This window comes from Oncorhynchus tshawytscha, linkage group LG01 (assembly GCF_018296145.1).
Source record: "Oncorhynchus tshawytscha isolate Ot180627B linkage group LG01, Otsh_v2.0, whole genome shotgun sequence".
In the NCBI taxonomy this organism is placed as follows: Eukaryota; Metazoa; Chordata; class Actinopteri; order Salmoniformes; family Salmonidae; genus Oncorhynchus; species Oncorhynchus tshawytscha.
This window is the reverse complement of record NC_056429.1, coordinates 38,074,817-38,089,851: the sequence shown is the minus strand read 5'-3', so window position 1 is coordinate 38,089,851 and position 15,035 is coordinate 38,074,817. Positions and strand designations below refer to the sequence as shown.

Here is a 15,035-nt window from a genome sequence, read left to right as displayed (position 1 = left end):
AAGGGGAGCCACCTTCGGAAGGAGTCGTGACATTTGTATTGATAGTGTGTTATGTTCGGAAAACACATCCATACTTTACACATTTGGATACCTATGTGTGTTTGTATGACTATACTTTATTGCAAACTGCTATACCCTGCACACAGTTAAGTGTTTTTCATTTAAACTATCAGTGAGTAGTTGGTGCTTCGTGTGCTTATTCAAATGGTTTGTGTGTACTGTATTGATGCAAAAACATCATTTTTAAAAGAGTTAAGAGTTTTGCAATAATTGTTTGCTTTTGCCAGAGATGTATACTGTTTTGCTGGTTTGGTGTAAGGTTTTGTGGTTAGTGTGTAGAGTTTTGCAAAAAATAGCCTATAGTTTCAAAGATAGTGCCTAAGCAATCAGAATTTTTTTAAATTCAATTTCTGTGCATTTTGTTATTCTCATGTTTTATGTATTAGTTATATTATGTGTTTATGCTGCAACTCTTATTTGGGTGTGAATACTCGTACATTCAGATGTTAGCTGATATTCTTTGCTTCGTTTTCTACACACAGTAAGCACATGGCATGGCTGCCAATATTGCATTATGGGAGTGCGTGCTGGTTAGGCTCCGTAAACATCATCTACAGTAGGTGGATGTTGTGTTATTCATGCCTGGCTGTATGTTCTGTATCATCTGCACATAGTGTTATGGCATGGTTGCTATTATTGCAAGAGCACACAGTGAGGTTGTGGTTGCCTAGAGGTGAACACTAGCTACTCCTTCCATGGCATCTGCTGGAGCATTGCAGTACGATGACACATCATTTCGGGATAATAGTAAGCCATTTTATGTGCGTAGTGCGTATGCAGGCATCGTATACCCTGATGCAGCTCACTGAGCGTGACTCATATCTACCAACTTGTGCTGTTCCAAATGTGTGGGTTCTACATGAACTGTTCAGCAGTCAAGTAGCAGGATCTCTTGTGCTACTTGAATGGTGTTTAGTCTGCCATCGGCTAAACATTACTGGGTCTTTTCAGTATATTCAAAGAGGTACAGCCTCATTTTAAATGGATACTTCTGCCTAATCCTCACCTCTCTTCCTCAGATTTTAAGTTATCACCCTGGACCTTGGTGGGGAAGCTGACGCGTATAGCTGTGCGATGACTAATCAAGGCTTGCTTTAGTTTCAGCGTGTTGGGATGGGCTGTTGATACTACCATTATCTAGCATGTGCTGTGCTTGCTAAACACCCACATGGTGATCAGTGTTGACGATCAAGCGTTCATTGCCTCTAACGGGAAGGTCTGTTAACGGTTATTCAGGAAATGCAGGCTGATATAGTAATCTATGGGGTCTGTTTCTGTCGTTGTCAGGTCATCATTTTATTCTACTCTCATGGCTTACCAGCGTATACCATTAGACATTAGCTATCAGCTCAGGTAAACTATTTGTAGGTCTAGATTTTGATTATCAGGTCACTCTCCCTGTGCACACTGTGCATGCTGCAGACATGCATCAGCGACTGTTGAGCAATTTCAGTAAGACAATAGGCTGTTTAGATGAGGTAGATCCATAGCTAATGTTAGTTGCGGTTTTGGGGGATTGTTAGTAATACTGTATGTTTTATGCTATGTGATGGTATGTCATGGCTGAGTTGTGCCGCTCTGCAGCAGTCTACTGTATGGTCTTCTCTCTGTAAAATGTCCTCTGTTATTTAAGCACATACAGTGGGGAGAACAAGTATTTGATACACTGCCGATTTTGCAGGTTTTCCTACTTACAAAGCATGTAGAGGTCTGTAATTTTTGTCATAGGTACACTTCAACTGTGAGAGACGGAATCTAAAACAAAAATCCAGAAAATCACATTGGATGATTTTTAAGTAATTCATTTGCATTTTATTGCATGACATAAGTATTTGATCACCTACCAACCAGTAAGAATTCCAGCTCTCACAGACCTGTTAGTTTTTCTTTTTCAAGCCCTCCTCTTCCCCACTCATTACCTGTATTAACTGCACTGGTTTGAACTCGTTACCTGTATAAAAGATACCTGTCCACACACTCAAACAGACTCCAACCTCTCCACAATGGCCAAGACCAGAGAGCTGTGTAAGGACATCAGGGTTAAATGAATAATTAATAATAATGAATAAGGAAAGCCCATAAAACTGTCAGAGACTCCAAGCACCCAAGTCAAAGAGTCTTTTCTCTGCTACCGCACAGCAAAGCAATACTGGAGCGCCAAGTCTAGGACCAAAAGATTCCTTAACAGCTTCTACCCCCAAGCCATTAGACTGCTGAAGAATTAATCAAATGGCCACAGGACTATTACATTTGTATTGTACACTGCTGCTACTCGCTGTTTATTATCTATGCAAAGTCACTTCACCCCTAAATACATGTACAAATTCAGTCTCGACCCCGCCCTGTGGAACTGGGTACTGGACTTCCTGACGGGCCGCCCCCAGGTGGTGAGGGTAGGCAACAACATTTCCACCCCGCTGATCCTCAACACTGGGGCCCCACAAGGGTGCGTTCTGAGCCCTCTCCTGTACTCCCTGTTCACCCACGACTGCGTGGCCACGCACACCTCCAACTCAATCATCAAGTTTGCGGACGACACAACAGTGGTAGGCTTGATTACCAACAACGACGAGACGGCCTACAGGGAGGAGGTGAGGGCCCTCGGAGTGTGGTGTCAGGAAAATAACCTCACACTCAACGTCAACAAAACTAAGGAGATTATTGTGGACTTCAGGAAACAGCAGAGGGAACACCCCCCTATTTTAAGTTCCTCGGTGTACACATCACAGACAAACTGAATTGGTCCACCCACACAGACAGCATCGTGAAGAAGGCACAGCAGCGCCTCTTCAACCTCAGGAGGCTGAAGAAATTCGGCTTGTCACCAAAAGCACTCACAAACTTCTACAGATGCACAATCGAGAGCATCCTGTCGGGCTGTATCACCGCCTGGTACGGCAACTGCTCCGCAGGTCTGCACAACGCATCACCGGGGGCAAACTACCTGCCCTCCATGACACCTACACCACCCGATGTCACAGGAAGGCCATAAAGATCATCAAGGACAACAACCACCCGAGCCACTGCCTATTCACCCCGCTATCATCCAGAAGGCGAGGTCAGTACAGGTGCATCAAAGCTGGGACCGAGAGACTGAAAAACAGCTTCTATCTCAAGGCCATCAGACTGTTAAACAGCCACCACTAACATTGAGTGGCTGCTGCCAACACACTGACTCAACTCCAGCCACTTTAATAATGGGAATTGATGGGAAATGATGTAAAATATATCACTAGCCACTTTAAACAATGCTGCCTAATATAATGTTTACATACCCTACATTATTCATCTCATATGTATATGTATATACTGTACTCTATATTATCTACTGCATCTTTATGTAATACATGTATCAATAGCCACTTTAACTATGCCACTTTGTTTACATACTCATCTCATATGTATATACTGCACTCAATACCATCTACTGTATCTTGCCTATGCCGCTCTGTACCATCACTCACTCATATATCTTTATGTACATATTCTTTATCCCCTTACACTTGTGTCTATAAGGTAGTAGTTTTGGAATTGTTAGCTAGATTACTTGTTGGTTATTACTGCATTGTCGGAACTAGAAGCACAAGCATTTCGCTACACTCGCATTAACATCTGCTAACCATGTGTATGTGACAAATAAAATTTGATTTGAAAAATTCCCTCTAACCTGTACCCCCACACACTCGGTACTGGTACCCTCTGTATATAGCGTCATTATTGTTATGTTATTGTGTTACTTTTTATTGTTTTTTTACTTTAGTTTTTTTGGCAAATATTTTCTTAACTCTTCTTGAACTGCACTGTTGGTTAAGGGCTTGTAAGTAAGCATTTCACGGTAAGGTCTACACTTGTATTCGGTGCATGTGACACATACAGTTTGATTTGATTTGCATTTGTTTAAGCTGTTTTCTAGTGACATTTATTTGGATACATCCATAACAATGAGCTAATGAGGCACGATTTCACCTGGCATAGAAAATGTGCTCTCTCTTTAGGACACTGTTATTCAGAGGAGCCCTAACAAAGCTAACACAATCACTTCAAACTGAAGCTGGAAAGACTGCAAACTAGCTGCACTTCTTTTCGTTGGACTTTTTTCAATTTACATTTCTTTGAATGTATCCATAAAAAGGATACCAGCTGACTCATGATTTTGACTGGCTGAGAAATGCTGCCTGCCTGTCTCTCGTTCCGACTCCCGACACATTCATTACTATGGGACAGCCAGAGATCGAATTTGAATATTGAAACAATGTTGCAAATATCAGAGAGACAGGCAGCGAGGTTTATACAAATCTCCGCTGTTAAAAACTAAATGGTTGTCACGATCGTCGTAAGAAGCGGACCAAAGCGCAGCGTGGTGTGAATGCATCATTTTAATGGATGAGGAAAACACGAAGTAAACTAAACAAAACAATAAAATGAACAACGACCGTGAAGCTATATACCAAATGTGCTGACACAAGCATCTAACATAGACAATCACCCACAATCCCCAATGACAAAACAGGCTACATAAATATGGTTCCCAATCAGAGAACCATATCAGGCCAAACACAGAGACAAACTAGACATACAACATAGAATGCCCACTCAGATCACACCCTGACCAAACAAAACCTATACACATACAAAGCAAACTATGGTCAGGGCATGACAATGTTAGTCTAAAAGAAATGTGAGTTAATGTCTCGATGCTTTTTATAGTGGAGATCAAGTTTATAAATTGTCTGGCAGGGCTGATGAAAAAGTGGATTGCGCAATCAGATGGAACAGAGTAAATAGGCATTTTAACGTTTTAGATTTAGCCAGTGGTAACTTGTAGAATAGACACCGGCTGGAATGTGGTTTTAACCAATCAGCATTCAGGATTAGCACCACCCATTGTATAACAATGAACTACGAGAGCTACAGTTGATTGAATTTGGGTAGTTTTGTATTCATTCATATCCCCAGAAATCTGACCAGAGTTGAATGCCTTGGTCCACACTCCCAGTTTTGCGTTGATGTTGCTATTTACCCACGCATGAGATTTGATTATGGCTTTGAGAATAGGTGTTGTGTTTATTTTGTAGACTAAGCATCTTCCACTATGCTATCTCCTTGCCCCCTCTCTCCTGCCTCTGGCCTCCCACTGTAGAAGTAGTGAATTACTATCCACTAATGACACCTTCATAACAGCTCAGTAGCCCTGTATCAACACAGCAGCTTACTGAGAAAAGGAGGTTAAAGAGGGTTTAACACAATGGGACCGTGAAGCTGTCTATTGGCTGTTATGGATAATAAATTACAACTGCACCCATCCAGTACCTTGCTCCACAGTGAGACGGTGAGCGGTAGGAGAATGAATGTGGGGTATTGAACAGTATAGTGAAGAGTGGGCGGCTTGACTGATAAGATGCCAGTGAGATTTTAGATATTGTATTAGCATTAGCATAAAGTGGCTAGTGGCCATAGCATGGAGGCCTGTAGCCCTGCAGCCATGGTAAGACAGGGTTGGTGGGTGAGTGGATGGCTCAGCAGTACTATCTAGCCTAGCGGTAGCATAGCATAACTGAGGGCTAAGGCTAAAACTCCAGGGACAGTAGAGACTGAACAACTGTGGCTAACAAGCTTCAATAATGCTCATCCTCACACTCCTCCTCACTCTCACAGTTGAACCCTTTGATTTTTGATTATTTCTTTATTTTTCCCTCCGTGGCTCTAAGTGCCTCTGGTGTACTTATCGTTGACTGAGTCTGCGGGGGAGGGGATCCAGGGAGTGCTCTGTAGGCTAGCTCCCACTCTTAATTGAGTTATGAGGTCATCGTTCACATTGACAACCCCCGCCCTTTACTCCCACTCACTCTTAAAGTTTAAGTCCAAGCTCAAGTTTCACTGAGATAATGCTTCAAGGGGTTTTTCCCTTTCTCTTGTTCTTTACATTTTTATTTTTTATATTTATCTCCCTCTCTCACACACACACACACTCTCTGTCTTTTGCTCTTCCTGTCATTGAGAAGTACAAGCAATATACACAAACCTCCACACCAAAAACACTGAATATTTCCCTAAACTTACCCATTAATGTTGGTTAACACATATCAAACCAATACAGACTACATATTTCCCTGCATTCACACATTAATTTTGGTCAACACACACATACTTCCACAGAGTGTGTTTCTGACTCCATGGAGACGTTCTCAGTGTAGTCGTTTTAAGAACATACAACACACACATACTTCCACAGAGTGTGTTTCTGACTCCATGGAGACGTTCTCAGTGTAGTCGTTTTAAGAACATACAATACACACATACTTCCACAGAGTGTGTTTCTGACTCCATGGAGACGTTCTCAGTGTAGTCGTTTTAAGAACATACAACACACACATACTTCCACAGAGTGTGTTTCTGACTCCATGGAGACGTTCTCAGTGTAGTCGTTTTAAGAACATACAACACACACACAGTGATGAATGTATCATGTTTAAACACCTTATCCAATGTCAACCATTTTAGGAGCCATGAGAGATGCCATAACAGTGTTTGTTTTCTTTGGTGTGTCACTCAAGGAACCCCTGCAGTCAATGGATTCATATTGGCATCTTTGGTTAGTTGTGGCATTCTTTGAGAAACCTTTAACATTTCGATGTAGCAAAAGGTTCTTAGAGGAACCCTGGACTGGAGGCGTGGCTTAGTAAGGGTGTGGTTTTCAGCTAGATCTTTTTACCCGACCTGTGGGAGTAAATGTCATTCCTGTTCATATGTTCGGTTGCATTTTCATCCCACTGTATGATTGAATGCTATCAGTTTTGTCGTTTTGGTGAGGCTTACAGTGGTGTATGAGTTCCTCGAGTCCCTTTATTACTATATATAATCAGCAATTGTAAAATGCTTTAATATTTAAGGTAAATTGAAATTTTGCCGTGTACAAACTTGACATGATGAGATTAAATCTAACGGGTGGCCAAAATAAACTATCTGAAAGCCTGGTCTCCAATAAGCCACACCTTCAATAATATGATAGGCTTCCACCTCTACAGTATAATATTAAAGGTCCTGAACAGTCATTCTGAAAATATTTTGTTCTCTCATTGCTAACTACCAGAAAGTTTGAAAAGAAAGGGTGAGTGGGCGGGAACTTATATTCATGAGCTCACCTTGACTGACAGCCCTTTGAAACGCCTATGTCAAGCTGTGTGTGGTCCTCCCACTATGACTTGGGAAAGCATGCAGTTTATTAGGGAACAGATTCAATACGATATGATGAACTTCACAGGGTGGTGAATTTGCAAGGTGATGAGCTTGATGCTCCTTTCCAAAATTCTTATTCTTATTCTGGTGATATGATGATCGATGCTTGGCTGACGTTTGACAAAAACAAATGATATCCCTCTTATCCATAACAATCTCATAATGTAGGTAGCCTACCCGCACTGTATGATGCTAGCTGTTTGCTAGAGTGCATGTGCCATGACCAGAGTGGGCACATTTGCTTGACAATGCAACAGTTTTTATGACAAAACCATCAGTATAGTTGAAAATGCGATGGAAACCCAATTAACCCAAAACAGTCTAAGCCCTGTCTAAGCCGGGGTGGTTCTACTTGTTTTACGAAGGTCATACCAAGGATCATTTAGCAATTTGATTTAGATTATTAAGACCCCTTGAAGTATAAAAAATGTCTACAAAAATTATTATATAAAATAATATGTTGGTCCTTATTGCTATTATCCCATACAAATGAATGGAATGACAGATTCACTACATGGAACAACAGATAGTCCCACCCCCCCCACCCCCCCCAAAAAAAATCTCCAAAAAGTTGTTTCTGAAGTGTCTGTCCTATATCTGAGAGATAAAAGATCAGGAAACATTTTATTTAATGTATTTATTTTACATGTATTGAACCTCTTATATTTGGGACTCCATATATACTTCCATACATTTATTCAGCTGGTACCGGGGGACTGTCAGAGTCTTATGAGGCCTGTGAGCGTCCTAGAGCAAAACAACTTTCCACAGAGGGGTCATATTAGTATGTAGCCCAAACTGTTCAGACACTACTGAAGAAGTTTGTCAGATCGGCTGTCCCGACTTCCGACCAGTCCCAAGACGCTTGTGCGCACATCCAGTGCAAAACCCCCCCAGATATCTATAGCTTTCACCCGACGGATTTTGATGAGGATTTTTTTATTATGACAATTAGATTTCCGCGGGGTGCGGACATCAACTTTGGGTTAACGTGTATTTAAACTATAAACTACCTGCCCTCCAGGACATCTACAGCACCCGATGTCACAGGATGGCCAAAAAGATAATCACGGACAAAAACCGCCTGAGCCACTGCCTGTTCACCCCGCTACCACCCAGAAGGCAAGTTCAGTACAGGTGAATCAAAGCTGGGACTGAGAGACTGAAAAAAGGCTTTTATCTCTAGGCCATCAGACTGTTAAACAGCCATCACTAACACAGAGAGGCTGCTGCCTACATACAGACTTGAAATCATTGGCCACTTTAATAAATGGATCACTAGTCACTTTAATAATGCCACTTTAACAATGTTTACATATCTTGCATTACTTATCTCATATGTGGAGGTATATACTGTATTTTTTTAATATATATTTTTTATTTATTTAAATTTTACCCCATTTACTCCCCAATTTCGTGGTATCCAATTGTTTAGTAGCTACTATCTTGCCTCATCGCTACAGGCTCGGGCGAGACGAAGGTCATGCATCCTCCAATACACAACCCAACCAAGCCACACTGCTTCTTAACACAGCGCGCATCCAACCCTTGTACAGATTTGTGTAAGGCAAACGTCGTTTCCGGTCACAACTTGCAGACTTGTTTTCGAGTTGCTGTGCGTTTTGTTGCCAACCTATTTTGCTACCTGACAACTTTACGGTTTTTACTTTTTAATTACCGTTTATATATATATTTTTCCCTCAACTTTTTCACTCCGGATGCTTTATCTGGACACGATTCGTCAGGACCTCAAACAGCCGAAGCTAAGTAGTAACATTAACATGATGCCTTCTAATTGCAGTCGCTGTACTCGCCTTATGGCGAGGATAGCTGTGCTACAAGCCCAGCTTCAGACGCAATCGTTAGGCAAGGGTAATTTCAGTGTAGGAAAGGATGAAACAGCGTCTGTGCCACCAGTAAGTACAGATAGTAGTATAAATCCCCTGGCACAGTCCCCGCAGCCGGACAACTTTCTCACGGTTTCTGGAAGGAAATGCTGTAGGAACGCTCAACCGGTGTCGCTCATTCAGCCGACAGAAACGAGTCGGAGTCAGAGGCCGAGTCTTCTCTGGTCTCTACTCCTCCCGTTACGGAGTCTGAGACGCCGAAGCTTCCCACCATTAGCTCTGACAAATTGAAAACTCTAGTCATTGGCTACTCCATCACCCGCAGTATTAGACTTAAAACGAATCATCCAGCGATCATACACTGTTTACCAGGGGGCAGGGCTACCGACGTTAAGGCTAATCTGAAGATGGTGCTGGCTAAAGCTTAAATTGGCGAGTATAGAGATATTGTTATCCACGTCGGCACCAACGATGTTAGGATGAAACAGTCAGAGATCACCAAGCGCAACATAGCTTCTGCGTGTAAATCAGCTAGAAAGATGTGTCGGCATCGAGTAATTGTCTCTGGCCCCCTCCCAGTTAGGGGGAGTGATGAGCTCTACAGCAGAGTCTCACAACTCAATCGCTGGTTGAAAACTGATTTCTGCCCCTCCCAAAAGATTTTCTGATTTGGCCCTCTTTCTGGGACTCACCCACAAACAGGACCAAGCCTGACCTGCTGAGGAGTGACGGACTCCATCCCAGCTGGAGGGGTGCTCTCATCTTATCTACCAACATAGACAGGGCTCTAATTCCTCTAGCTCCACAATGAAATAGGGTGCAGGCCAGGCAGCAGGCTGTTAGCCAGCCTGCCAGCATAGTGGAGTCTGCCACTAGCAAATTTCAATTTACAAAAAAAAAAGACATTTTCGTCTTTTGAGCTTCTAGTCATGAAATCTATGCAGCCTACTCAATCACTTTTTATAGCTACTGTTTACAGGCCTCCTGGGCCATATACAGCGTTCCTCACTGAGTTCCCTGAATTCCTATCGGACCTTGTAGTCATAGCAGATAATATTCTAATCTTTGGTGACTTTAATATTCACATGGAAAAGTCCACAGACCCACTCCAAAAGGCTTTCGGAGCCATCATCGACTCAGTGGGTTTTGTCCAACATGTCTCTGGACCCACTCACTGTCACAGTCATACTCTGGACCTAGTTTTGTCCCATGGAATAAATGTTGTGGATCTTAATGTTTTTCCTCATAATCCTGGACTATCGGACCACCATTTTATTATGTTTGCAATTGCAACAAATAATCTGCTCAGACCCCAACCAAGGAACATCAAAAGTCGTGCTATAAATTCACAGACAACACAAAGATTCCTTGATGTCCTTCCAGATTCCCTCTGTCTACCCAAGGACGCCAGAGGACAAAAATCAGTTAACCACCTAACTGAGGAACTCAATTTAACCTTGCGCAATACCCTAGATGCTGTTGCACCCCTAAAAACTAAAAACATTTCTCATAAGAAACTAGCTCCCTGGTACACAGAAAATACCCGAGCTCTGAAGCAAGCTTCCAGAAAATTGGAACGGAAATGGCGCCACACCAAACTGGAAGTCTTCCGACTAGCTTGGAAAGACAGTACCGTGCAGTACCGAAGAGCCCTTACTGCTGCTCGATCATCCTATTTTTCTAACTTAATTGAGGAAAATAAGAACAATCCGAAATTCCTTTTTGATACCGTCGCAAAGCTAACTAAAAAGCAGCATTCCCCAAGAGAGGACGACTTTCACTTTAGCAGTGATAAATTCATGAACTTCTTTGAGGAAAAGATTATGATTATTAGAAAGCAAATTACGGACTCCTCTTTAAATCTGCGTATTCCTTCAAAGCTCAGTTGTCCTGAGTCTGCACAATTCTCCCAGGACCTAGGATCAAGAGAGACGCTCAAGTGTTTTAGTACTATATCTCTTGACACAATGATCAAAATAATCATGGCCTCTAAACCTTCAAGCTGCATACTGGACCCTATTCCAACTAAACTACTGAAAGAGCTGCTTCCTGTGCTTGGCCCTCCTATGTTGAACATAATAAATGTCTCTCTATCCACCGGATGTGTACCAAACTCATTAAAGTGGCAGTAATAAAGCCTCTCTTGAAAAAGCCAAACCTTGACCCAGAAAATATGAAAAACTATCGGCCTATATCGAATCATCCATTCCTCTCAAAATTTTTAGAAAAGGCTGTTGCGCAGCAAACAATGTATACGAAATGCTTCAGTCTGGTTTAAGACCCCATCATAGCACTGAGACGGCACTTGTGAAGGTGGTAAATGACATTTTAATGGCATCGGACCGAGGCTCTGCATCTGTCCTCGTGCTCCTAGACCTTAGTGCTGCTTTTGATACCATCGATCACCACATTCTTTTGAAGAGATTGGAAATCCAAATTGGTCTACACGGACAAGTTCTGGCCTGGTTTAGATCTTATCTGTTGGAAAGATATCAGTTTGTCTCTGTGAATGGTTTGTCCTCTGACAAATCAACTGTAAATTTCGGTGTTCCTCAAGGTTCCGTTTTAGGACCACTATTGTTTTCACTATATATTTTACCTCTTGGGGATGTTATTCGAAAACATAATGTTAACTTTCACTGCTATGCGGATGACACACAGCTGTACATTTCAATGAAACATGGTGAAGCCCCAAAATTGCCCTTGCTAGAAGCATGTGTTTCAGACATAAGGAAGTGGATAGCTGCAAACTTTCTACTTTTAAACTCGGACAAAACAGAGATGCTTGTTCTAGGTCCCAAGAAACAAAAAGATCTTCGGTTGAATCTGACAGTTAATCTTAATGGTTGTACAGTCGTCTCAAATAAAACTGTGAAGGACCTCGGCGTTACTCTGGACCCTGATCTCTCTTTTGAAGAACATATCAAGACCATTTCAAGGACAGCTTTTTTTCCATCTACGTATCATTGCAAAAATCAGAAACCTTCTTTCCAAAAATGATGCAGAAATGTCACTTCTAGGTTAGACTACTGCAATGCTCTACTTTCCGGCTACCCGGATAAAGCACTAAATAAACTTCAGTTAGTGCTAAATACGGCTGCTAGAATCCTGACTAGAACCAAATTTTTTTATCATATTACTCCAGTGCTAGCCTCTCTACACTGGCTTCCTGTCAAAGCAAGGGCTGATTTCAAGGTTTTACTGCTAACCTACAAAGCATTACATGGGTTTGCTCCTACCTATCTCTCTGATTTGGTCCTGCCGTACATACCTACACGTACGCTACGGTCACAAGACGCAGGCCTCCTAATTGTCCCTAGAATTTCTAAGCAAACAGCTGGAGGCAGGGCTTTCTCCTATAGAGCTCCATTTTTATGGAACGGTCTGCGTACCCATGTCAGAGACGCAAACTCGGTCTCAAGTCTCAAGTCTTTACTGAAGACTCATCTCTTCAGTGGGTCATACAATTGAGTGTAGTCTGGCCCAGGAGTGGGAAGGTGAACGGAAAGGCTCTGGAGCAACGAACCGCCCTTGCTGTCTCTGCCTGGCCGGTTCCCCTCTTTCCACTGGGATTCTCTGCCTCTAACCTTATTACAGGGGCTGAGTCACTGGCTTGCTGGGGCTCTCTCATGCCGTCCCTGGAAGGGGTACGTCACCTGAGTGGGTTGATTCACTGATGTGGTCATCCTGTCTGGGTTGACGCCCCCCCTTGGGTTGTGCCATGGCGGAGATCTTTGTGGGCTATGCTCAGCCTTGTCTCAGGATGGTAAGTTGGTGGTTGAAGGTATCCCTCTAGTGGTGTGGGGGCTGTGCTTTGGCAAAGTGGGTGGGGTTATATCCTTCCTGTTTGGCCCTGTCCGGGGGTGTCCTCGGATGGGGCCACAGTGTCTCCTGACCCCTCCTGTCTCAGCCTCCAGTATTTATGCTGCAGTAGTTTGTGTCGGGGGGCTAAGGTCAGTTTGTTATATCTGGAGTACTTCTCCTGTCCTATTCGGTGTCCTGTGTGAATCTAAGTGTGCGTTCTCTAATTCTCTCCTTCTCTCTTTCTTTCTCTCTCTCGGAGGACCTGAGCCCTAGGACCATGCCCCAGGACTACCTGACATGATGACTCCTTGCTGTCCCCAGTCCACCTGGCCGTGCTGCTGCTCCAGTTTCAACTGTTCTGCCTTATTATTATTCGTCCATGCTGGTCATTTATGAACATTTGAACATCTTGGCCATGTTCTGTTATAATCTCCACCCGGCACAGCCAGAAGAGGACTGGCCACCCCACATATGCTCTCTCTAATTCTCTCTTTCTTTCTTTCTCTCGGAGGACCTGAGCCCTAGGACCATGCCCCAGGACTACCTGACATGATGACTCCTTGCTGTCCCCAGTCCACCTGACCGTGCTGCTGCTCCAGTTTCAACTGTTCTGCCTTATTATTATTCGACCATGCTGGTCATTTATGAACATTTGAACATCTTGGCCATGTTCTGTTATAATCTCCACCCAGCACAGCCAGAAGAGGACTGGCCACCCCACATAGCCTGGTTCCTCTCTAGGTTTCTTCCTAGGTTTTGACCTTTCTATGGAGTTTTTCCTAGCCACCGTGCTTCTACACCTGCATTGCTTGCTGTTTGGGGTTTTGGGCTGGGTTTCTGTACAGCACTTTGAGATATCAGCTGATGTACGAAGGGCTATATAAATAAATTTGATTTGATTTGAACCCAGAAGCCAGCCGCACCAATGTGTCGGAGGAAACACAGAGTCTCTGGTGCACCTGGCAACCTTGGTTAGCGCGCACTGCACCCGGCCTGCCACAGGAGTCGCTGGTGCGCGATGAGACAAGGATATCCCTCCCGGTCGCGGCCGGTTACGACAGAGCCTGGGCGCGAGTCTCTGTTGGCACAGCTGGCGCTGCAGTACAGCACCCATAACCACTGCGCCACCCGGGAGGCTATATACTGTATTTTATACCATCTATTGCATCTTGCCTATGTCGCTCTGTCATTGCTCATTCTCATATTTATATTCATATATTCTTATTCCAATCCTTCACTTAGATTTGTGTGTATTAGGTAGTTGTTGTGGAATTGTTAGATTACTTGTTAGATATTGCCGCACTGTCGGAACTAGAAGCACAAGCATTTCGCAACACCCACAATAACATCTGCTAACCATGTGTATGTAACCAATCAAATTTGATTTGATCATTTTCCATTGAATTTAACGGCAAAAGTAATTTTTATGTGCAATATGTTATCACGCACAGTCTTTCAACCGCAAAAAGTCAGCTTGATGGAAACACCACTATGGAAAGCGGAGACTCTCACAAACATGATGGTGTTCTCCATTTTTCTCTACAACCCCCACAAGTGTCACGGGACTCGTCTGACGGTAACCCGTACAAACCAATGGAAGTATGGAGGTAGTTTTGTGCCAAAGGAGCATAAAGAAATGCTCAGGCGGTTAACCTATACGAGTTTGGGTATGCGCCCGTCGGACTGAAGCATGCAGAAGCCTTTATTCGCCAACTGATTAATATCTTTAGTGTTTGCATGCGCTATTAATGACCCAACTAATAGCAACAGTAGAAGCTTTCACCTCTGATCTTTCGATATACATCAGTGGATTGATCAGGAAACACACACATACTGACATCCTTCCTTACACCTCTACAGAAGCTACATTGGTTCTGCTTATATAAACTTCTCCCCACTGTGATGTGTGAGTTAAGGCCAGGTTTAAAGGTCAATCAATCCATCTATGAAAAGTATTGATAAAGTTTTTTTTACATCAGCAGTTGTCACACAATGCATATGCCATTACCCAGCCTATAGACCCTAAAGGGGAAGCAGAAGCAGAGGCATATTGTCTAGGAAAAACTGCTCAGGGACCAATCTCTCAAA

The 15,035-nt window shown here is 43.1% G+C and overlaps 1 protein-coding gene across 1 annotated transcript in view; it reads right to left on the bottom strand.

The window, feature by feature from the left end:
• Positions 1-15,035, bottom strand: part of LOC112260434 (pituitary adenylate cyclase-activating polypeptide type I receptor-like) — a 53,763-nt gene that overhangs the window by 17,536 nt on the left and 21,192 nt on the right. The gene's annotated exons all lie outside the window — the stretch shown is intronic.